Below are 23,465 nucleotides of genomic sequence, written 5' to 3'. Positions count from 1 at the left end.
ACCAGCCAAGGTGTGCAGGAAGCTTGACTTCCTCCATTGACAGAGAAACCCAAGCCTCCTTCTCGCTCTGTGGCCGCAGCCATTTTGTTTTGGTTAATTTGCATACTTGCTCCTACTTGGCTGGTGGGTGTGGCTTGTGATTGTAGTGGAGGTACGGTCAATTTGCATGTTGCTCTTTTATTAGATAGGTCTAGAGGCCCAGTGCATGAATTCATGCATGTGTGGGGACCCAAGCCTGCAGGCAGGGGGTAGGAGAGGCAGGATGTAATCAGCCCTCTGGGCCGGCGGTGGGATGCCCTTGCTGGCCCAGAATCCGGATCCTTCCCGCTGACTTTTGCACTGGTTGTTGGGAGCCACCTGGCGGCCGCTTTTATATTTTTTCTTCCTTGGGGAGCATCTAGGGAGGGGAAGCAGACTTAGTGCCCGAGGCCGACTTCCAGAAGGCCGGCAGCACTGTCAGGATCGTGCCGGCGGTGTTGGTCCGTAGGTGCCTGGCCCGCTCTCCGGAGATTGGACCTGCAGGACTACTGAGGGAGTGAGTGGCTGCTGCTGGGCTGGTGGGTCACCGGGACCGGTCAGTCAGCTGAGCAGCGCTCCCTCTGTGGGAGCGCACTGACCACCAGGGGGAAGCTCCTGCGTTGAGCGTCTGCCCCCGATGGTCAGTGCACGTCATAGTGACTGGTCATTCCGGTCATTCCGGTGGTTCGGTTGCTTAGGCTTTTATTTATATAGACTAGCGTTCCCGTTGCAGGAAAAATCCTGCAATAGGGTTTCCTGCTGCACTCTACCCCGCCCCGCCTGCTCTCCTCCCTTGTCCCCTGGCCCGCCTTCTCCGCCAGCCCGCCCCGCTCTCCTTCCTTCTCCCCCGGCCCCGCCTCCGCTCCTCCCTTCTCCCCGCCCCCCAGCTTGCTTGTTTCTCCGCAGCTTTGCTCCCTTCAGCATCTCTTGGCTTCTTTCTAAGCTGTCTTGATATGCAAATTAGCCGCCATCTTTGGTGGGGTAATTTGCATACCCATCCTGATTGGTTGGTGGGCGTGGCTTGGCTGGTGGGCGTGGCTTTGGGTAGTGAAGGTGCGGTCAATTTGCATATTTGTCTATTATTAGGTAGGATTACCTGAAATAGCTAGACGCCAAGATAGCTTGCCAGGTGTCCCTTCTTCACAGGTTTTTGAAAGATGATGGCTGAAGATCTTTGCAAGCACTTCTGTTTTATCCAAAGTGTATGAGGCAGTAATACTTTTCTACTAGAACCACAGGTCAAATTTTGATGATACTTTTGTAGTAACAAGTAGCAAGTCTTTGGGTAGATGCTGGATAAAAATGTGAAATGTAAAATAGTTGTCTTAGCAGATACACAATGCAATTTATCAACTTCAAAACTATTTCATTAGCACACATAAAATCTTTATAAATTCTGAGATCCAAAAACAAAATTACTTATGTATAAGTTATTTGTACAAAGGCTTTGGGAAATTAATCTTCAAGATCACCTTTTCTAAATACAAATGACCTATATAATTTTCGTATTAGTTTAAAATTAGTATAGAATATTTTGAGATAGCTATGGAAATATGTATTAAATCTATAAATATAATTTGAGCTTTAAGTGTTTGTCATATAAAAATGCATTTTTTCTCATCCTATTCATAATTTTGTTTTTACTTTCATAAAGCTGTTTAAAATACACAAGTAGAAACATAAATAATTTTAGAACTTGTGTATCTAAATATTATTATGAATATTTTAAAAATATAACAAAATCATAAGAAATGTTGACTCTATTATAGGGTCATTGAAGATTTTATCATTGAAAATATTCTCTCTAAGATGTGGTAAATTATCAAGGAATAAATGTTAAATTGACATTTAATTTTAAAAAATCAGGGCCATAGTTTTATTTGTGCCATTATTACTTGATGAACTAACTTTAACTTAGTTTCCTGTTCTGTAAAATTAGGTTAATAATGTTTCACTATAGGCTTATTGGGGAAATAAAGTTTAAAAAAATGGATTTAAATTAGAAAGTGTCACCCAAATATTAGGAGGTATTATCTGGATTTAGTGACAGAACTCCAATTGAGTTTATTAAATCACTATGGTCTGTATATTTAATCTATATTTTAAAAATACAATTCCAAAATTGATAAAATTATATTTCTGTTAAAAATGACTATATTTTTATTTAGTCATATTTCTGGCTATCTTGAGGGAAATGTGAGGAAAATCGTATGAAGACAAAATTTCATGGATTAGTTTTCTATAGTGTACTTTACTGAAATTGAGTTTCTTTTTAATATTTTAAGAACTAATAATAATATTGTTATTATTCAATATCTGACTATCGGTTGAGCATTATTAAAATTAATGATCACATTTTCTTTTAAAACATCATTTCTAATAAGTCATAAAAAATAAAACTGCATTTAGTAACACTTAAATGTAGGTGTTATTTTATAAGTATATATAGTTTAATAATGCTTATTAATCAAAAGACTAAAAATGTATGTCATCAGGATTTCAATAAATTCCTTTAGTAGCAACGTTAGTCTTACTAGTAATTCCAAAAGCATTTGTTTAGTACATATTGATAGAAATTAGCTTGACATTTAGACATTTCCCATTAGCCTTAGTAGAATCAGATGAAACTGTTATGTCTATGTACTGTTGTGGGCAGGGTGGGAATGAATCTTTACTCATTCTTCATGTATATTTTCCGTTGTAAATTCTATTTGCATTTTGGTTTAGTGGTAATCACAGGCTCATGGCTAGAGTTGCAATAGGAAATCTGAAAGAATTTTAATAGATTAGAAAAAAGTGGAAAGCACAAAGATTGCCGAGTTTCCCCCTAGCAATTTGTGACATTTACACACTGAAGAGACTGGTTCCTTTTTACCACAAGGATAAGATTGTTTTGCAACACACAATAGACAATGGTTATTTTGTATTCTGAGAAACCATGGTAAAGGCTTCTGGGGACCAGCTAGAAAGAAAATTTTCAGGTGAGCAAAAAGACAACCAGCCATGGATTAAATATTTGTTTATCTAAATTAAATATACGTCGGAATGTATCAAGGCACTTTTTTTTTTTTTGGTGAAAATAACTTACTTTTACTTTTCAATGTGTTCCGTGATAACTTGAGGTAAATTAACAGTTTGAGGAGTTTATTTGAGCACACATTTAGTCAGATCAGGCTGGACCAAACCCAAACTGGTTATGAGCGCTTCCCTGACAGGCTGGGAAAGGCTTTTCATGGAATAGGTGGGTTCATTGGTTGCCTTATCTGGGAAAGCCTGGTTAACTGTGATTAGGTGGCTTAACTTTAATTTACTCAGATTTCAGGGCATTGCCTCTGGGTTGGGTTTATGTTTACTTACATCGACCAAGGCATTAGAGATGCCTTAGTCTAATGGCTAATTTACCTTACCAAGTGAATTGTTTTCAAGTACACTGATACTGTCCAAGTCGTTAGTCACTCTGAATTATGCTAGACTGCATGTTATTACTATATGCAAAAGCAGTTAAGATTACATAAATGTTGGAAAATGTTAGGGGGGAGGGGATGATGGATACATATAACTGAATCGTCAAAGTAAAATTTAAGTAAAACCTTAGTTTTTGCTTTAATCCAGAGAAACATATTATTTTACTTTGTCAGTCTGGCAAAGGCAATATAAATTTGCACAATATGTATTACTTAGAAATTTGTTTTTAATAACCTAAAATTTGAAAATCAATACATATGCCTATTACCTCTTGGGCATTTGTTCTTTGATCTTGACTTTTAATTTAACATTATATAAATTTTGTTGTAGAGCAACTGTGAAGTAAGTTTGGTTTAGATTTATCATACTTGACCTCGATGCACTATTAGGAGAAATAACTTGAAAAAGCATAATTGCAATATAATTTTAGTGCTGTATTGCAATAAGATGCTCAAGGCAATCGGAGACGAGGGCACTCACATTCAAACACAGAGGTCGAGGCAGGGAAGATTTCTTGGGGGTGAAACTTTTTATAGGAGTTAATTAGGTGCAAAACAGAGAAAGGAGAAAAGAGCTCAATCATTTTAAAGGAAGACAGGGAGCCAAGTCCATTAGCTCAACGATAGCCCTCCCCATTGAGCTTTCCTCCATGTTCTCAATTAGTCAGTGACTGCACAATCAGAAGGTGTAGTCCTCCCCAAGACCCAAGATTTTAAATTAGCATTATTATCTTGCTGACCAAGATGGTCATTTGGCTCCAGACAATTGTCATAATGTACACAGTGGCCAATAAATTCTCTGGCCTAATAGGACAAATAGTATGAGCATAACGCCTTCCAATATATGTAATGATGAACTCTAATTTTATTATCACCTTTATTATTAAACTAGAGGCCCGATGCACAGAATCATGCACCGGTGGGGTCCCTTGGCCTGGCCTGCGGGGATCGGGCCAAAACTGGCTCTCTGACATCCCCCAAGGGGTCCCGGATTGTGAGAGGGTGCAGGCCAGGCTGAGGGACCCCACTGGTAAATGATTAGGGTTGGGGAGGGTCCACGGAAGGGCTCCAGGGCGTGTCCGGCCCATCTTGCCTAGTCCCAATTGGCCAGACCTCAGCAGGAAGCTAACCTACTCGTCAGAGTGTCTGCCCCCTGTTGGTCAGTGCATGTCATAGCGACTGGTCAAACTGTCAAAGGAACAGTCGGACACTTAGCATATTAGGCTTTTATTACATAGGATTCATTAAATGAGCACAACATATGAAAATACATTTATCCCAGTTTTTTCCTCAAGAACTAAGGAAAACAATCTTTTTCTACATGTAAATTTAAAGAATTGTGCTTTTTTATAGTGTCTGCATACCCCATTTGCTCTATTTCTTTTTGAGGTCAGGTAATCAATTTTCTACACAATATAAAAAATTTTATTCTTACCACCTTTTCTCCTCTCCCCTTCTTCCCTATAGTTCATTTCTTTCCACCATCAAATTCTTTCTTTAATTAATTTCTACTAACCATTAAGTTTCTACTTTAATGCACCGTCTTTTGATAAGGTATCTATGCTCCATCAATCTAAGTTAGATTCCAAGTGGCCCAGCCAGTGTGGTTCAGTTGGTTGATCTTCATCCCATCCACCAAGAGGTCCTGGTTCCATTACAGGTCAGGGCTCATGCCTGGATTGTGGGCTTGATCTCCAGTAGGGGGCGTGCAGGAGGCAGCCAATCCATGTTTCTTTCTCATTGATGCTTCAATCTATCTCTTCCTCTCCCTTCTTCTCTCTTTAAAAAAATCAATTAAAATATATTTTAAAATCTGCTTTAAGTTGGACTACATAGGATATAATCTCAATTATGTTCTTTTACTTTCCTTCATAAAACATAATATGTTAATTGTTTTTCTTTTATGTTTATGTATCGTATTTTATTCTTGTGCTAGATCATAAGCTCCATGAGGGCAGCAACCTTATCCACTTATCCACTTCTGTTACTGTGTCCTTACACGTAGGAGAATCTCAAACATATTGCTGAATAAAATGAATTAATGGGTAAAGGGAACTACGTTTTCATTTTCTCTATAAAAGCTAATGTAAAAAATTACTATACATTATACTACCCAAACACACAAGGTCAAGAGGGAGATTAACTAAAAGTTCTGTCTTTTTAATTCTGGGAATATCATGTTTTTCACAATATAGCTTATTATCCCCCAAAATTCTGAAAAGCCAAACATTATTCTCAGATTTTTCCTTTCTATATTCAAACATTTACAGGTAGATAATGAAGAGAGAATGTGTATTAGGATAAAGAATGCCTCAGATTATATATTTTCTGGAACATTTTTCTTTCCTAAGCAAGGAGTACATTCTTTATGAGGGAACAAAATTAGCAATGAGTATGTAATGTTGTATTTAGGTCATATTGTTACATTAAAATAATAGAGGATAATGAAGATCTTTGCTGCTTTGTGTTACGTGATTTTATTACCAAGTCAGTTTTGGAAAAGCTTTATAGGAGAATTTTGCTACTTTATTTCAGGTAGGCAGGTTTTGGGCACTCATTCAAAGAATTATAATCAGCATCTCATTAATGCTGCATTAAACGTATGGATTCTGGGCACATTTTAATTCCCAATAAATTGAAAGGTAAATTCTAGTATTTGAAGATGACAGACGCTATTGTCTTTATTTCTGACAGCATTTTTTATTTGAGCAAGCCTGTCAGACTGCCTTAAAATCAAGAGGTTGATTTTCTTGGCATAAATAATTATGTTTCTACATATGATGGGTGATGTCCCCCCTTTATCCATCATAGGACATGATTTCAAGTAGGTTTCAAACGAATCACTAAAATTACAGGGATGTTATGCTTCTAACAGTTAAGGTACTATCTTTCTTCTACTTCCTAGTTGCCACCGCTGCTCACCAGGAGTAACTGATCAGGTCCTTTAAAATAATAATGCAGCAAATTTGATTGCATAGTAAATAAATCATAAAATAAATGGGATTAGAGGTAGAAAGAAAAATTTAATCCAATATAATATTTGTGTCCAAAAATTATACCACCAAAAAGTCAACAAATAAAAATAAGATTCAGGGTATAAATGAGTATCTTAGAAGTCTAGACAACATATTTTTATGTCATATTTTTATCCAACTAATAACTTTCTGCCTTTAAGAAGTTCATTACCAATATTGTTTGGAAAAATCAAAGTATAGATTATTGAAAAATGAAGGGAGAATATAAGAAACCAAGAGTAAAAACAACAACCTCTGTTGTTATACATTGGGGGATTCAAACCTATAGGTATTGTAATCAAGTGGAAATAATTTCATGGCCAGTTACTCTCTTGTAAGAATTCCATATGTTTTTATTTTCATAGAAAGATCTCTTATGTAGAATCTGGTATTTTCAGTTGTGAGTGAAACTCTACTGTAGACCACAGGGAAGCTAGTCAAAGGATTAAGAAGTTCTATTATACATGGAATGGGTTGATAGCACAGGGGAAATGGGCACCAATAAATAGTAGCAAATTCTTAATATTCTTGTCTGAAATATTCACTTTCTTCTTTAATTATCCTTTTATTTTCATTTCTAGGCATAGAAGCATTAGTTTAAACTTTGGACTCTCATGGGAAAATAAATACTTCCTTTCTGATTAGTTTATATTTTTTATATGTTTCTATGAGACATGAATAAACACCACCACTAATTTCCAATAATTGCCCTTGATGCAATGTTGCCTTGAGTCTAGGGGTTTCAGAACCAGGAATACATATAATAAATAGTTTATATTAAGGTGAAGAGAATTAAAAAAGATATGTCCTTTTAAATACAGGTTACTATAAATTCAGTTAACTGATGTTTGGTAATAGGTTAAATTTAATGATAAAATGCACTTGGTTATTTTTTAGTTTATTATAGCCTTTATGTTTGTTTAAATATGTATTGTATGCAGTGATAAATATTAATGCTAACCACTTACATTATATTTTTATATGTTTTTATTTATTTTAGAGAGAGAGGAAGGGAAAGGGAGAGAGAAATAAAAACATCAATGATGAGAGTCATTGATGGGCTGCCTCCTGCACGCCCCTTACTAGGGATCCAACCCACAACTTGGGCATGTGCCCTGACCAGGAATTGAACCATCACCGCCTGGCTCATGTCTCGACACTCAACCACTGAGCATCACTATCCAGGCCACTTATATGACATTTTTATTAAAGTTATTGGATAAGGTTATTTTTTCAATTAATGTATTCACTAACTGGCTATATTCAATTTGCACAAATTGTGTCATAATTGCACAAATTTTACCTAGATAAGGTAGCCATAGCTTGATATGTACGAAGCACAAAATAAGTTTAAACTATTTTGTTTTTATAAATATAATGTATAAAAGTGATTGCACAAAAAGGAAAAGTACACAAATTGTAAATGAACAGAGCTTAATAAATGTTTATAATTGAATATTTCCAGCATTCAGAAACTCATGCCTCCCTGCTTTCCGGCACTGCACCTGAAGCGTGACTACCATCCCACTTCTTCAGTGTGAATTCATTTGTTCATTTTTGAATTTTTAATATTAATGAGATAATATGGTATTTACTCTTTTTTCAGGCTTCCTTTGGTCAACATTATGGCTTAGAGAGGCATTCATTCATTTTGTTTATTATAACAATAGTAGTTTATTATCATTGCTGCACTGTAAAAATTTGTGTGAATATGCATAATTATTTATCCATTGGGCTGAAAGTCATTTGTGTAGTTTCTAGTTTGAAGGTCATAGAAAATAGTCTGCAATGAGCATTTTTTGTCTTTTTGTGAAAATATGTATAAAGTTCTCTTGAATGCATACCTAGGGGAGAAATGTTTGAGTCATATGTTAGACTTGTTTTACTTATAAAAACAGCCAAGCTTCTCCATGCCTACCACAGCTACAAAAGACCCATTGCTCCACAATTTTTCCAACACTTGGAATTGTCCGTCGTTTCCATGTTGATTTGTATGAAGCTGTACTACACTGTGGTTTCATTTAGTCATTTCCTGGTGGCTACTGAGAAGGAGGATGTTCATGTCTAATAGACATTCAGGTGTCTCTTTATGTTATATGGCTAGTTACTGCTTTGGTATAGTTATTTTATTTTTAATATTCTTATCGTTAAGGATTAGTCAAGCAAACACCTATATTGAAAGTAACCAATATCACGAGGTAATATTGTGGTAATGATAATGCTTATAGGCAATGCACATATTCTTACACATTTGTAAAGAAACATTTATATGTCCAGCTTCATGCTTGGTCTTTTGAACTATAGTTACCTGAACATTTCTTTTATATACACATAAAAGTGATTTTTCCCAGTCTACTGGGTTTAAATGCCCTCCATATCCTGATCCATAATTCTGTTTCTCCAGTTTTGACTTCTCTTTTAAATGGACATTAAGGCTATCTACATATACGGCATCTTTAACTTATGGCAAAAAAAAAAAAATACACACACACACAAATAAAGACCACAAAACAAACAAACAAAAAAACGCACACACAGCATTATTGGTGGTTTTTACTATCAACATACAACTCCTTAAGTCTTCCTCAGGACTACAAACGAGGCTACTATTTAGATAACCACTCAGGCCAGAAACCCAACTGCCATTATTTTTCGTTGTTGTTAATCCTCATCTGAGGATATTTTTCCATTGATTTTTTAGAGAGAATGAAAGAGACAGAGAGAGAGAAACTTTGATGTGACAGAGACACATCGATTGGTTGCTTCCCACACCAGCCTGACTGAGGCTGGGGATCCAGCCTGCAACTGAGGTACACATCCTCGACCAGAAAAGAACCCGTGACCCTTCAGTCCAGGAGGGCTGATGCTCTATCCACTGAGCAAAACTGGCTAGGACCCAAGCCATTCTTAATTCCTCTCTAGTGTCCATTAACAATCTCTGTCAGCTCTGTCTTCAAAATAAATCTGGATGTGGATAATGCCTCACCCACTTCACTACTGAAATCTAATTCAAATAATAATCTACTTCCCCTGGACTTCAGAAATAGTTTATTTGTTGCTTCCAATCCCACTCCTACATCCCCCACAGTCTGTTTCCACAGGGAAGACAGAGTCGGTAAACCTACTAGGCTTATTCAATGCCTTATAAATAGCTTGGCAGGGAGGGGGTAGGGGGGAATCAGTAAGAAGGGCAGGAAAGTGAGGCTCATTAAAGATGGGGTCCTTTTACTTTAGAATAAAATCTCAAATCTATACAGTATCCTATTGTGCCCTATGTTATCTTGCTCTCCTCTGACTTGTATGGCCTTGAGTACTCAAAGGCAGAGACCATTGTCTGTCTAGATTTCAGCTCTGTGAACTGGTATCCCATGACTAATCATAAATGTTTCTTATCTGATTTAATTAATGAGCTACTTCTGCAGCCTTATTTACTACTAGAGGCCCGGTGCATGAAATTCATGCACTGGGGAAGGGGTGTCCCTCAGCCTGGATTGCACCCTCTCACAGTCCAGGACCCATCAGGGGATGTCCAACCGCCAGCAGTCAGACATTCCTCTCACAGTCCGGGACCCCTTGCTCCTTCCCTCCCACCTGCTCCCTGCTCCTTTGTGCTGCCGAGGAGGCAGGAGAGGCTCCCGCCACCACCGTTGCACTCACCAGCTGTGAGCCCAGCTTTTGGCTGAGTGGCGCTCCCCCTGTGGGGCAGACGCTCAATGTAGGAGCTGCCCCCTTGTGGTCAGTGCGCATCATAGCGACCAGTTGTTCTGTTCGTTCTGCCATAATGGTTGCTTAAGCTTTTATTATATAGATATAGATTAGAGGTTCACTTATTATTTAATCAGGTAATCCCTCAATCAATGATTATTTTTGGTAAAAAACCTATTGTTTTACATTTTTTCACTAGATATAGACTTTGTAAGTTACTTACTTAAAAAAAAATTTAATAAGGAAAATTTTCCAAACTAGTTTAGCAATGTGTAAATGGAATCAATTTCATTTATTTCAATCTGTATTTTTTATTTTTCATAAACATTTATTAAAATATATCAAATGCTATGATTTTGTACTTGTCATAATCTTTTATTTACAAGAATAAGTTTTCAAAAAATTTTAAGTTTGATTTTTTACTGAATTTATTGGAGTGATATTGGCCAATAAAATTATATAGGTTTCAAGTGTACAATTCTATAAAATGTCATCTGTATACTGTATTGTGCGTTTACCTCCCCAAGTCGTTTCCTTCCATCACTATTTATCTCCCCTTTACCTAACTCTTCTACCTTCCTGCACCTTCTTTTACCTCTGGCATTCGCCATAATGTTGTCGGTTGTCTATGAATCTTTATTTTTTCTTTGCTTAATCCCTATGTCCTCCAAGCCCCCAACCCTCTCCCCACTGACAGCTGTCAGTCTGTTCTCTGTACCCATGAGTCTATCTCCACTTCATTGCTTATGTTGTTCATTAGATTTCTATATGATGTATACTGCATGGTTTATATATAACCCTGGCTTAGAGCTGCTGTGTGAAACATTCTATGACTTGTTGTCTTTAAACACCTAAAACAATGAGTGTACTCATTTCCTATGGCTGTGTTGCAAATTTAGTGTGTGAAAACAGCAAACATATGAATTCATAGATTCTGGGGGTCAGAAGTCCAGATATGGATTATCTGGGTCCCCTTCCCAGGTCTCACAGACTGGCATCACAGCGTGGACTTGGTCATGTTTCTTTCTGGAGCTTGTGTCCTCTTTCACAGTCACCTGCCTTTGGTAGAATTCAGTTCCTGTGGCTATAGGATGAGGTCTCTATTTTCTAGGCCTAGGCTGAGGGCTCGAGGCCTTTTTCTACTCCCAGAGGCATTGTCAGTCTCTTGCTATTGTCTTTACAGCCTGCTCAAACTTGGAATCACTTTCATTTCGTGAAGGACCCCTTCCCTTTTAAAGGCTCACCAATCAGGCTAGGACCACTCCTGTAGTTAACCCAAATCAAGTCCTGGAAGGAATGATACCCCAACACACCGCGGGGTCTGCTCACACTCAGAGAGGGACATTCATGAGGTGTGCCCGCCAGGAGCCAGGACGTTGTGGGTGGTTTTACAATTCAGCCTCCTGGACTGGGAAAGGGATTCCATCTCTGGGAACTGCAAATGAGTGCTTGCTGTCTCTGACACAAAAACTGGTATGTTTACCTCCTTAAATATTTGGTAGGATCCGCAACTGAAACATTCTTGGCCTGAGGCTTTCTTTTGTGTGAAGTTATTAACTATTTATTAAATGTCTTTAATAGACACAGATCTATTCCGAATATCTATTTCTACTTGTGTGGCTATTTCTCTCAAGGGACTTTTTTTTCATTTCATCCAAGTTATCCAATAGATGGGCATAAAGTTGTTTATAATAGTTTTTATTATCCATTTTATGGTCATGAGATCACTAGTAAAGGGCCCTTCTTTCAGTTCTTTATATATTAATAATTCATATCTTCTCTCCTTTCCTCATGGTTATCCTGGCTTGATATTCAAAAGTTATTCACCTTTTCAAAGAATAGCTTTTGGTTTCATTGATTTTCTTTATTGATGCCCTATTTCCAATTACATTATTTCTGCTCTAGATTTTATTCCTTTTTTTCTGCATATTTAATTTTATCTTATTCTAATTTTCTAAGTTGGAAATTTATAGTATTGATTTTAAATCTTTCTATATTTCTAGTATATTCATTCAAAGCTATAAATTTCCATCTAACCACTGATCACAGCATATCACAACTTTTAAGTTGTAATTCCATTTTCATTTCCGTATTTTTTTAAATTTTCAGATAGATTGGAAGTTAACTAAGCACCTCATACTATATTAGTTATCTCTTGCTTCATTTCAAATCACTTAAAACTTAGCACTTCAATAGTTAACATTAATTTTCAGGCAGTTGCTCAGGGTTAGGAAACGGGGGCTGGCTCAGCTAAATGATTCTGTCTCCAGATCTCCCAAAATACGTCAGTCTGGATCGCAGTCATCTCCAGGCTCAACCGGACCTAGAGAATCTCTTACCAAGTCTGTGCTAGGCTTTAGTTTCCGAATGGATATTGATCTGAGGCTTCCTTAGGCCACCCAGGTCCGGGCCATGTGAACAACTCCATAAGGATTCTCACCAAATGACAAATCGAATTCCTCCTCGAGAGTCATTCCTCAGGCTGCAGGAGCTAAGGAGAGAGCTCCCACCATGGAACCTCAGTTTCTTATGACTACATCTCAGAAGTGACATACCGGTACTTTTGCTGTATGCTTTTGGTCACAGAGAGCAATCCTGGTACAATGTAGAAGGATGTGAATACAGGGAAGTAGAGATTACTGTGGGCTGGTTTGGAGGCTGGATACATTAGAGATTGTGGTTTGTTTTGCTCACTTTGGTGAAAACAAAGTAATTGAAGGCTACAAGGTTTTTCAAGCTATGGCTGATGATGTCTATGAAAAGGAGGGATGTGATGTCAAAGGAAGTTGCGTGGGTATTTTCTTTCATTGGAAAACCACCGCAGCTGACTGATAATCACACTAGAGACAGGGCAGTACATAGGGGAAGAGAATCAAGTGACAGCCAAAACACAGGGACAGTGCGTCAGAGTTAAATCATTGTGTGGACTGACATCCGGTAGCTTCCTAATGAGCCACTGTTGAACGTATTTTATATATTTACACAAATATATTTGTGCATCGGTGACTCCCTGCCAATCCCTTTTATAAGGCTGTGAATGCCAGCAGAACCCTGAATAAGCCCAGTAGGTTTAAGGACTCTGGCTTCTCTGTGGCAATGGACTGTGGGGATGTATCCATGGGATTGGAAGGGGAGGAGCTAATTAGGTCATCAGGGCAGATCCTTCAAAAATGGGATGAGTGCCCTTTAAATGGGACCCCAAAGAGCTGTATCTCTCTCTTCACAGGGAGGCTGCAATGAGAAGTCAGGTGTCTGCAACCTGGAGGAGGACTTTCACTAAACCCAGCCATGCCGGCACTCTGATACCAAACCTCTAGCCTCCAGAACTGTGAGTAACATGTTTCTGTAGTTTATAAGCCATCAATTTATGACTTATAACTTTGTTATAGTGGCCTAAGTTGGCTAAGATAGAAAATGGTACCAAGACGTGGGAGTAATGCTATGACAAATACCTAACTGTGTGGAAGCGGTGTTAGAACTGGGAAATGGATTGAGGCTGGAAGAATTTGAGGTGCACATTATTAAAAGCCTAGATGGCTGCGATGAGAGTTTTAAAGTTAATTCTGTGAGAGTTCAGAACACAGAGTGGAGAGATCTAGAAAAAGCTTACCTCTTAGAGAATACCTAACTGATCATGAAGAGAATGTTGGTAGATATATGGACAGGGTAGGCCATTCTGTGGTAATCTGAGAAGGAAATGAGGACAATGGAGAAAAGGTGATTGTTGTACGCACAGAACTTGGTTGCAATGTGCTGATGTTCTTGTGTTTTGTGGTCGGTGTAACTTGCAGGTGCTGTAGTTATAGGTAGCTGAGAAAATTCTAAGCAAAGTGTTGACTAGTGGCTTGGTTTCTCCTCAATGTGCATAGTAAAATTAGTGACCCAGTGCATGGATTCGTGCACATTTAAAGGAAGTTAATTAGAAGGTGGCTGTCAGGGTGGGACTGGGAGAGAAGGGCTGGACACACCCTGGAACCAACCTCTCATGGTCCTTCCCCAGCGTCTGTGGAGTGAACGGGGTGCCTCCGGCAGGTGGGGTTCCTTGGCCTGGCCTGCGGGGATCAGGCTGAAACCGGCACTACGACATCCCCCAAGGGGTTCCAGAGTGCAAGAGGGCACTCTGCAAAGTTGCTGTAGTACAGGGTGTGGAACGCAAATGCAAGTGTGCAGTAAACCAGATTCGGGGTGGACAGTGTCCCAGCAACAACATAACCCACAGCCAAAGGTGGAATCATGTGGCCCCATGAGGAATTGGACTCCCTCATCTCTGGTTTTGGGGTACATCACCCGAGAACCACTGCTGCCAAGTCACTACAGCTCAGCAGCTCCTGCGTTGAGTGTCTGCCCCCCAGTGGTCAGTGTGCATCATAGTGACTGGTTGGACAGTCGGATGGTCGAACACTTAGCATATTAGCCTTTTATATATATAGATGTGAGAAGAGAGAAAACACCTGACAGAGTTATTAAGCAAAAATGAGCTATAACTTAAAGTTTTGGAAATTTCAGCCTTCCCGTATTGCAAAAAAAAAAAAAATGAGAAAGCATGTTTGCAAGAAGATACAAAGGATCATGTAGGGAAAGTGAGTATGGGAAATCTCAGAAAAGTCTTCTGACAAACACAATGCCCATCATCTCTACATATTTTCTAAAGCATTCCACCAGCCTGGTTTTGATATAGTAGCATGTCTACCTCTGGCCTGTCATGATATTTTTAAATCAAACTTTAGCTCAAATATTCACTTTAAACTCTATGTTTCAGTTTAGTGTTTTTTAAGATACGGCTGACATATAACATTATATTAGCCTAAGCTGTACATCATAATGATTAGTATGTGTATATATTGTAAAATGCTCACCATAATTAAGTTTAATTAACATTTATTACCCTACATTACCACCGAAGTATGTGAACACTTATTAACAAGTGTTTCCACAGGTGAAATGACTGCATAAAAATGTACCCTTTACTTTGTTAATTTTTTAAATTGAGGTATAATTTATATAACAAAACTAACCATGTTAAAGTGAATGATTCGGTGACATTCTGTACATTCACAATGTTGTGTCAACATTCTGTTTAGTTCCAAAGCATTGTCACCACGCCACAGGGAAACCCAGTATGCACTGAGCAGTTACTCCCCATTCCCTCTACCCCTAGCCTCTGGAAACTACTAATCTGCTTTCTGTCTCTGTTGACTTACCTATTCTGGATATTTCATATACTAGTAAACGTAAGCATGCAATATGTGACTTTCAGTGTCTAACTTTTTAAATTTACTATGATGTTTTGGGGGTTTGTCTGCTATCTGGCCCAGCACTGCATTTGATGCATAGGAAAAAAAACCCACAATGAGTAAAGAAATAAAACTTCATGCCCTCTGAGTTTCATTATAGTAGCTAGAGAAAGTCAATGATAATAAATACGCCATATAATAATTTAAATTTATAGCATGGTAGGAGGTGATGTTTGATATGTAGATACAGAAAAAGTATAGCCAGGTAAGAGATATTTTGAGAGATTGAGTAGTTGGTTGCAATAGGGATGGTTCATTAATAAGTAACTGGCCAACTCAGGATGTGAAGATTGTGGAATTATAACAAAAAGGAGAAAGAGGTGAGGCCATTGGTTAAGTGGAGGTGTTGGGGAGGAGGAATAGATTCAGAAAAATTAAGTTCAGTAAATGCTTTAGTTTTGAACCATGCCTTGTGTGGTCAAAGAAATAGCAAGGAGTCTGGGGTGGCTGGTTCTAGGGTTGGTAGAAGGTTAGAGGCATAGCGGTGGGAGGAGGCATCAATCATGCACAGGGGCGTGTGCTTGCTGTTGGAAGGGCCTTGGTTTTTACTCTGCTCAAAATGGGGACTCATGGGAAGATCTTGATGTGATCAAACACATGCTCCAATTATGTGTTTGCTCTATGAAAAATAGATTGGGTGACATGGTAGATTAATATCCAGAGGAGAGATGATGAGGTAGCACAAGGATGATGAGGAGTGCATGTGTTTTCAAGGAAAGTTAACACAATTTACTGCCAAATTGGATGTAGTGGGAAATGGAAGAAAAATGAGTCTGGTATTTTTGGCCTGAGCTACTGAGAAATATAACTTATGAGGAGGAGTGTTTGAATATCCAATCACTGGAGATAGAATTTGAACTGAGTGTTTAGTCTCTTGGAAGTCTTTTGGTGGGAAAGCTTAGGTTCTGCTGTAAAGTATGAGAAATGGAAAGTCTCCAAGTAGGAAGATAGGCATGGGATTCAATACTGAGATATGAGGTTATGATGCCCACTAGCCACGCTGCACAAGGAAATTGCCTGGGGCTGGTGTTCCAGATGCTAGCACAACACCCAGAGGAAATATATACTCTTGTAGATTTGGAGTTTAATTCTCTTCTTGGGGATGATCAGTCCCTCAGAGAGTCCCCACAGGGAGGGATTTCTGAGAGTGTGGGAGCAAGAAGCCAGGTAGGCATGGGCAGGTCTAGGCACGGAAGTGGACCAAAGTTTTGCCACCCCAAAATGGTGCCCTTGGGGATATTGATTGTAGGCTGGTTGTTAAGAAACAAACAGCAGAAAGAACATTGGACCCTCCTGTTAATCATCATTATTAGCTAGTTATTAATATTATTAACAAGAAGAGAGCAAAGGGGAGGCCAGACATTATAAACATGATCACCTGGGCAGCTGCACCCGGAGGCTGCAGATACATGCTCCCCAGGGAATCACTGGTCCGTTCCCTGCAGATCACCAGGGGGAGGGGTCGAACAGAGGGGGCGATGGGTGCATACACAGTGAAGCCAGGGTGAGGTAGGGAAGATGCTTGCCTATCAGCCTAGCCAGGGAGAAGATCGTTGGCTAGGAGTGTGGGGCCCCTGCAAACACAGGAACTCTTGGCAGGTAAAATCCCCAAAGAGGTCTCTCTCTCTCTTGCCCCCTCTTCCCTCCTGCTCTCTTGCTCCATGATCTGCACTCGTGTATCCTCTCTTCAGAGCCACGTGTCCTTAAGCAGCACCATGGGCCATGGCCATGCAGCCCCCACAGGGGATGGACTGCGGCTGCAAGCACAAGCCAAGCTAGCCAGCTGCTGGGCTGGATTCCGCTTTAATATGGAGCAGAAACAGGACAGAAGCCTTAATCCTGGCCCTACAGAAGACCAAACTGGGCTTTTCCATGGTGCGATGGGCATAGATCTGACCTCAGAGGGGAACTCCCTTCATTTTACCTCCTTGATAAAGCTTTCCACCAAGCCACATCTTCCCATGGGGCCTCAGGACATTCCTTTCCTTGTGGCGCCCCAAGAACAACACTTGCTTCCCCTTTTCTGCCTCGGAGATTCAGATGGAGAGGCCTGTGCGGGAAGGGGATCGTTTTTGTTTTTTTTGTTTTTAATGTATTTTTATCGCTCTCAGCGAGAAAGTGGGGGTGGAGAGAAACATCAATGATGAGAAAGAATCAATGATCGGCTGCCTTCTGCACTCCCCCTACTGGGGATCGAGCCTGCAATCTAGTCATGTGCCCTTGAACAGAATCGAACCTGGGAACCTTAGTCCACAGGCCAACACTCCATCCACTGAGACAAACCAGCCAGGTCCAGGGAGGGAATCTGAGCATGTGCCCCTTAGTGTGGCTATGGAAAGGCTTCAAGCAGAGCATGTTAACTAGATGCCTCCTATGCCCCATGGATTCCGGGTAGACTTGCAGGAATTTGCAGGCCAGGTATTTCCCTGCTCTTCAGGTACCTGTAAATTGCCTATATCTTTTGAAATCTCAGGCCCCTGCCCCCCTTTCTTCTTTGTCTCTAATGGGATCAAAACCTCAAATGCCTGATGTGTTTCGGGTCTCATATCTTATGACATCCTCAGAACGTATATTGATAATAAACTTTGTGCTTTTTCTCTGTACAAAGCTGCCCAGGTGACCATGTTTATAACATTTGACCTCCCCTTTGCTCTCTTGTTGTTATTAATATTAATAACTAGCTAATAATGATGATAACAGAAGGGTCAAATGTTCTTTCTGCTGTTTGTTTCTTAAGTACCAGCCTACAACCTGTCTGCTAACCTGATTACTAGCCCAGCTAGAAGAGTTTATAAGTGGGGGCGGGTTTAAACACCACAGAACTCATTTTCCTAGAACAGGAGTTGGTAAATGATGGTCTGGAGGCAACATTCAGTCTTCCTTGCATGTTTGTAATAAAGTTTTAGTGTAACACAGTCGCACACATTTGTTTACATTTTGCCTGTGAATGCTTTTTAGTACAGTGGCCAAGTTCAGTAGCTACAATGGAGACATAGGGTATTCGAAACCTGAAATATTTACTGCCTGGCCCTTTGCAGAAAATGCTTGCTGACTACTACCCTTGAGGGATAAAGAAATCAGTCCATCCTCTTAAACACGTGCTACGAATAACATGGTGTAAATGCTTATATTTTCACATTCTTCTCCTTTATTTGTGGCACTTGCCAAACAAATCCAAGGTAAAATTACAGTTTATGACAGAAACCAGGCCCAATAACACCTACACAAATAGGAGTTGTCACCAAGTTTGTAGATGATGCAGCTCCATTAATAACCCATAACTAATTATTGAAGTAGTAATCTGGTCAACGTAGTCCAGGTTCATGGATTAATTGTATACAAACTCCATACAAACTTATTTTGTTAATGAGGTTGATATCAGGATAAAGTGATACTTTTTTGGGCCGTGTACTTCACTTCCCTTTATTTTCAGATGGGAAGAAAAAATCTAAATATGAACATCTGCCTCCCATTTTGACTCATGACACTGACAGCAACGCTCACACAAATAGGAGGACCGTAGAGGCACCGGTGGCGATTGCTTTATTCCTCCTGGTTGCTCAGGCGATACGTCATGTAGGAAAGTGTGAGCTGATGAAAACGAGGTGTTCCAGAGCTCAGGAAGCAGGCACAAACCCTTACACACATACTCAAGTCCCAAATAAATCATGGAACGGGGGAAGTCAGAGGCACAGACGTGTTTTAATTACTGCCTCGTGGAATCTGAAATGTCTCTGCACAGAAGATACCGGCCAGCTGTTCATCTCCGTGGAGGGCAGAGCAGCAGGCAGCACAGGCGACAGCAAGGAGCTGCTCCTGAAAGCCAGAGGGAAAGCGTCCCAAGCTTATTGAGGGGTCTTCTCTGGGCACCTCGGACATGGATGGATCCTCCCGGGTCGGGATGGTGACCGTGTGGCCCGGGGCGGGGTTTCAGAGAGGACCAGATGGACTTTCCTGCCACTCACGTTCTGGCGGGGACATTCAGATTCACAATATATCTCCCAACACTTGCAACATATGGCAGCTAATTCATGTAAGGCATTTCATAAATCACGAGTTTTAACGCAGGATCAAAAGATACTTTCTGTTCTTGAGAAGTGACCGGGAAACTAAAACTATTTTAAGGACACATGAGCAGATATTAATTTTGTATATTTTCTATTAAATAAATAAATAAATAAATAAATAACCCAAAAAAACACTAGTGGTGAATAAGTATTGAAAGTAGCTTTAATGGTTGCAGTCATTTGAGAAAATAAATTCAAAGGGTTTTAAGTCCCATTTCAAATAAAAATAAGAATCTTAGTGAGAAAACTAAAATGTATAAGTAATTTCCTAGATAAATTTTATATAGATATATATCTATATATTTGGGGCACAAATTTGGGAGTTAATATATAAACATTTGATTACCTGTGGAATAACATTTTATCTAGATAGGCTATTTGGGTGAGCTATTTAAATAGGGTCCCAAACAAGGACATAATTACATACATTATGAAAGTAGAAATAAAACAGCAAGGGAAGCACTTTCAAAATTAGGTGACAAAATGTTCAAATCAAAGAGGAGGAAGGTCAAAATAAAAAGCAAAAAATATCCATTGCGATTATTAATCTTGTTTCTAATGCTTTTTTTTTCTTCTTTTTGTCAGAGAGGCATTGCCCTTATGGTAAATGAATGCAGTATGTCCCTGGAGTAGTCACATTGGATTTCACATTTTGGCTCTAACACATAAAACATTTGTGAACGGGGGAAGATAGTAAATGTCCTGAGCCTCTGAAGTTTCATACTGTAATTATAAGAATTGAAATAATTAATAAACATAGAGCAAATATGATATTATTGATCATATAGAAAACACTCAGTAAATGTTTGGGGTTACTGAGTGTATAAGTAAAAGCAATAGTAAGTAGTAATAGTAGCTGTGATAGTAATGTCAATAGTAATTATTGTAGTGCATTTTACTAATAATACAGTAATATTAATGCACTAGGGGCCCAGTGCACAAATTCGTGCACCTTGAAAGGAACTGTGGGCTGCGAGGCTATGATGGGCACAGGGGTGGGTCTCAGCCCATACTCCGAGCTCCCGCCCCGCCCCTCCCACCATGGTCCCAGATCCCCTGTCTGCCAGCAGCCCCGCTCCCATCGCTGCCGCTCCAACGCTCTGTTGGCGCTGGCCCCGCTCACACTCGCTGACAGCAGAGCAATTGAGGCCAGTGCCAACAGTGGGTGTGAGTGGCGGCTGCTGCCCTGATCACCCCTCAGGAGCATAGAGAGGTGGAGAAGCCCTCAGGGGTGATCTGGGCCAGCAGAAACTGCTCGCACCCACTGACGGTGCTGAGCGATTGGGACTGGCACTGGGCACCAGCCGTGTGTGCGAGTGGGGCCGGCCATGGATGCGAGTGGTGGCTCCAGCAGCAGGTGCAAGCAGCGGCTGCTGCCTCGATCACCCCTCAGGAACAGAGGGAGGTGGAGAAGCCCTGAGGGACAGCTGGGGCAGGCAGCTGCAGCTCACACCTGGTGGCGACGCCGAGCAATTGGGGCCAGTGCTGTATGCCAGTAGTGGGTGCAAGCGGCAGCTCGGGTGCCAGCAGCAGGTGTGATCAGGGCCGGCTCCAGCGGCAGGTGTGAGTTCCCAGAGGGACCACTGTGCATAGTGCCCCAGCTCACCTGCTCTACCATCGTGCCGCGGTCGTTGCCCGCCATGTTCCGTGCTCCGCCACCTGCTGCCAACACCTGCCATGTTTCACGGGCACCCCCTGGTGGTCAGCACAGGTCATAGCAACCAGTTGTTCAGTTGTTCGGATGTTCCACCTTTAGCTCTATTTGCATAATAGGGTTTTATATATATAGATGTGGTTTTATATAATTGACAATGATTATTAATTTTAAGCTAAATAACATAATGAAATATTGTACCAAATATTATAGTGTCTATATGAGACAATAGAATGGCAATCAATGATGAGTAATAATATGAATCATGGCAATATTATGGACAATATTAATAGCGGGATTTTTCAGCATTTGAATATCATTTGTTATGAATAATACAATTATTCAGGAAAGTCATATTAATGTTCTTTATATCCATCCAAAGAAAGCTAAAATAAAATAAAGCAAAAGATCACTTAAATGATCTTTTAGCGTTAAAATAGTGACCAGAATGTAAATTGTAAAAAAAAAAAATAAAAGGGGGCAGAGCCCAGCCGGCATGGCGCTGGTTGAGTGTCAACCTATGAACCAGGAGGTCACGGTTCGATTCCTGGTCAGGGCACATGCCTGGGTTGTGGGCTTGATCCCCAATGTGGGATGTGCAGGAGGCAGCTGATCAATGATTCTCTCACATCATTGATGTTTCTATTTATCTCTCCGTTTCCCTTCTTCTCTGAAATCAATTCTATATAATAAAGAGATAATATGCAAATTGACCATCACTCCAACACACAAGATGGCTGTCTCCATGTGGACACAAGATGGCCGTGACAAGATGGCCAGCAGGGGAGGGAAGTTGTGGGCAATCTGACCAGCAGGGGAGGGCAGTTGGGGGCGACCAGGCCTGCAGGGAAGGGCAGTTGGGGGGTACCCAGGCCTGCAGGGGAGGGCAGTTGGGGGTGACCAGGCTGGCAGGGGAGGACAGTTAGGGGCAATCAGGCTGGCAGGTGAGCAGATAGGCGTCGATCAGGCTGGCAGGGGAGTGGTTAGGGGGTGATCAGGCAGAAGCGGTTAGGGGCAATCAGGCAGTCAGGCAGGCGAGCGGTTGGGAGCCAGCAGTCCTGGATTGTGAGAGGGATGTCCAACTGCCCAATTAGGCCCAATCCCGGTGTAGGCTCGATCTCACTGGGATTGGGCCTAAACAGGCAGTCAGACATCCCTCGAGGGGTCCCAGATTGGAGAGGGTGCAGGCTGGGCTGAGGGACACACATCCCTGTGCATGAATTTCATGCACCAGGCCTCTAGTAAAATATATATTTAAAAAACAAAAACAAAGGGCAGAAAAGTAAATGATAGTTATACAAAAACTAGAGGCCTGGTGCACAAAATTCATGTACTGGGGGGGCGGGTACCCTCAGCCCAGCCTGCGACCTCTTGCAGTCTGGGAGCCTTTGGGGGATGTGGGAGTGGGCCTAAGTGGCAGTCAGACATCCTTAGTGCTGCCGCAGAGGCGGGAGAGGTTCCAGCCACCGCCGCTGCACTCGCCAGCCATGAGCCTGGCTTCTGGGGGAGCGCACTGACCACCAGGGGACAGCTCCTGTGTTGAGTGTCTGCCCCTGATGGTCAGTGGGTGTCATAGTGACCTGTTGTTCCTCCATTTGGTCTATTTGCATATTAGCCTTTTATTATGTAGAATATTTTACATAATTGGGAAAATCTAGTTAATAATAGCCACCTAGTAAGTGGTGGAGCCAGGATTTGAACCAGGAAATATTACTTCATAATAGATACTATTAATTACTAAACTACAATGTAGGACTCCTACCTAAGAGTCCAGAAGAGAGGAATTGCACAGTTTCTGCAGTGTTCTGTTACTCATCCCAGGACAGCAGAATACTCTATTTACAAAACGAATTGTAGAATGTAAAGAACCTGTAATAATAGACTTGTAAATGCCTTTATTTTATGTTAATATTAAATTGGATTATTCTATTTTTATAAAGTAAGGATAAATTATATGTAAACTTTGTTTATTCCTTACAAAACTGAAACAAAATCATGTATTTAGATTACTGATCAGAATAGTATGACTTCGGAACATCTGTTACCAGGAGAAGTTTGTCAGAATTTTCTTAAAAAATCATATGTAAATTTGTCATAGAAATGGCTAAATTTGAAACAATAACAGATGCAGAGATTATGAGAGATAGTCTTTGTATCTTTTGAATACATTTTCCCTCCTAAGAAGTGTAAAACCTCCACGTTAGTACCTCCAGCAACAATTTATTAAGTGGTAGGGAAAACAAGTTCAC

The sequence above is a fragment of the Cnephaeus nilssonii genome (genome assembly GCF_951640355.1).
Source record: "Cnephaeus nilssonii genome assembly, chromosome: 8".
Lineage (NCBI taxonomy): Eukaryota > Metazoa > Chordata > Mammalia > Chiroptera > Vespertilionidae > Cnephaeus > Cnephaeus nilssonii.
The sequence above is the reverse complement of the archived record's forward strand: the minus strand, read 5'-3'. Positions refer to the sequence as shown.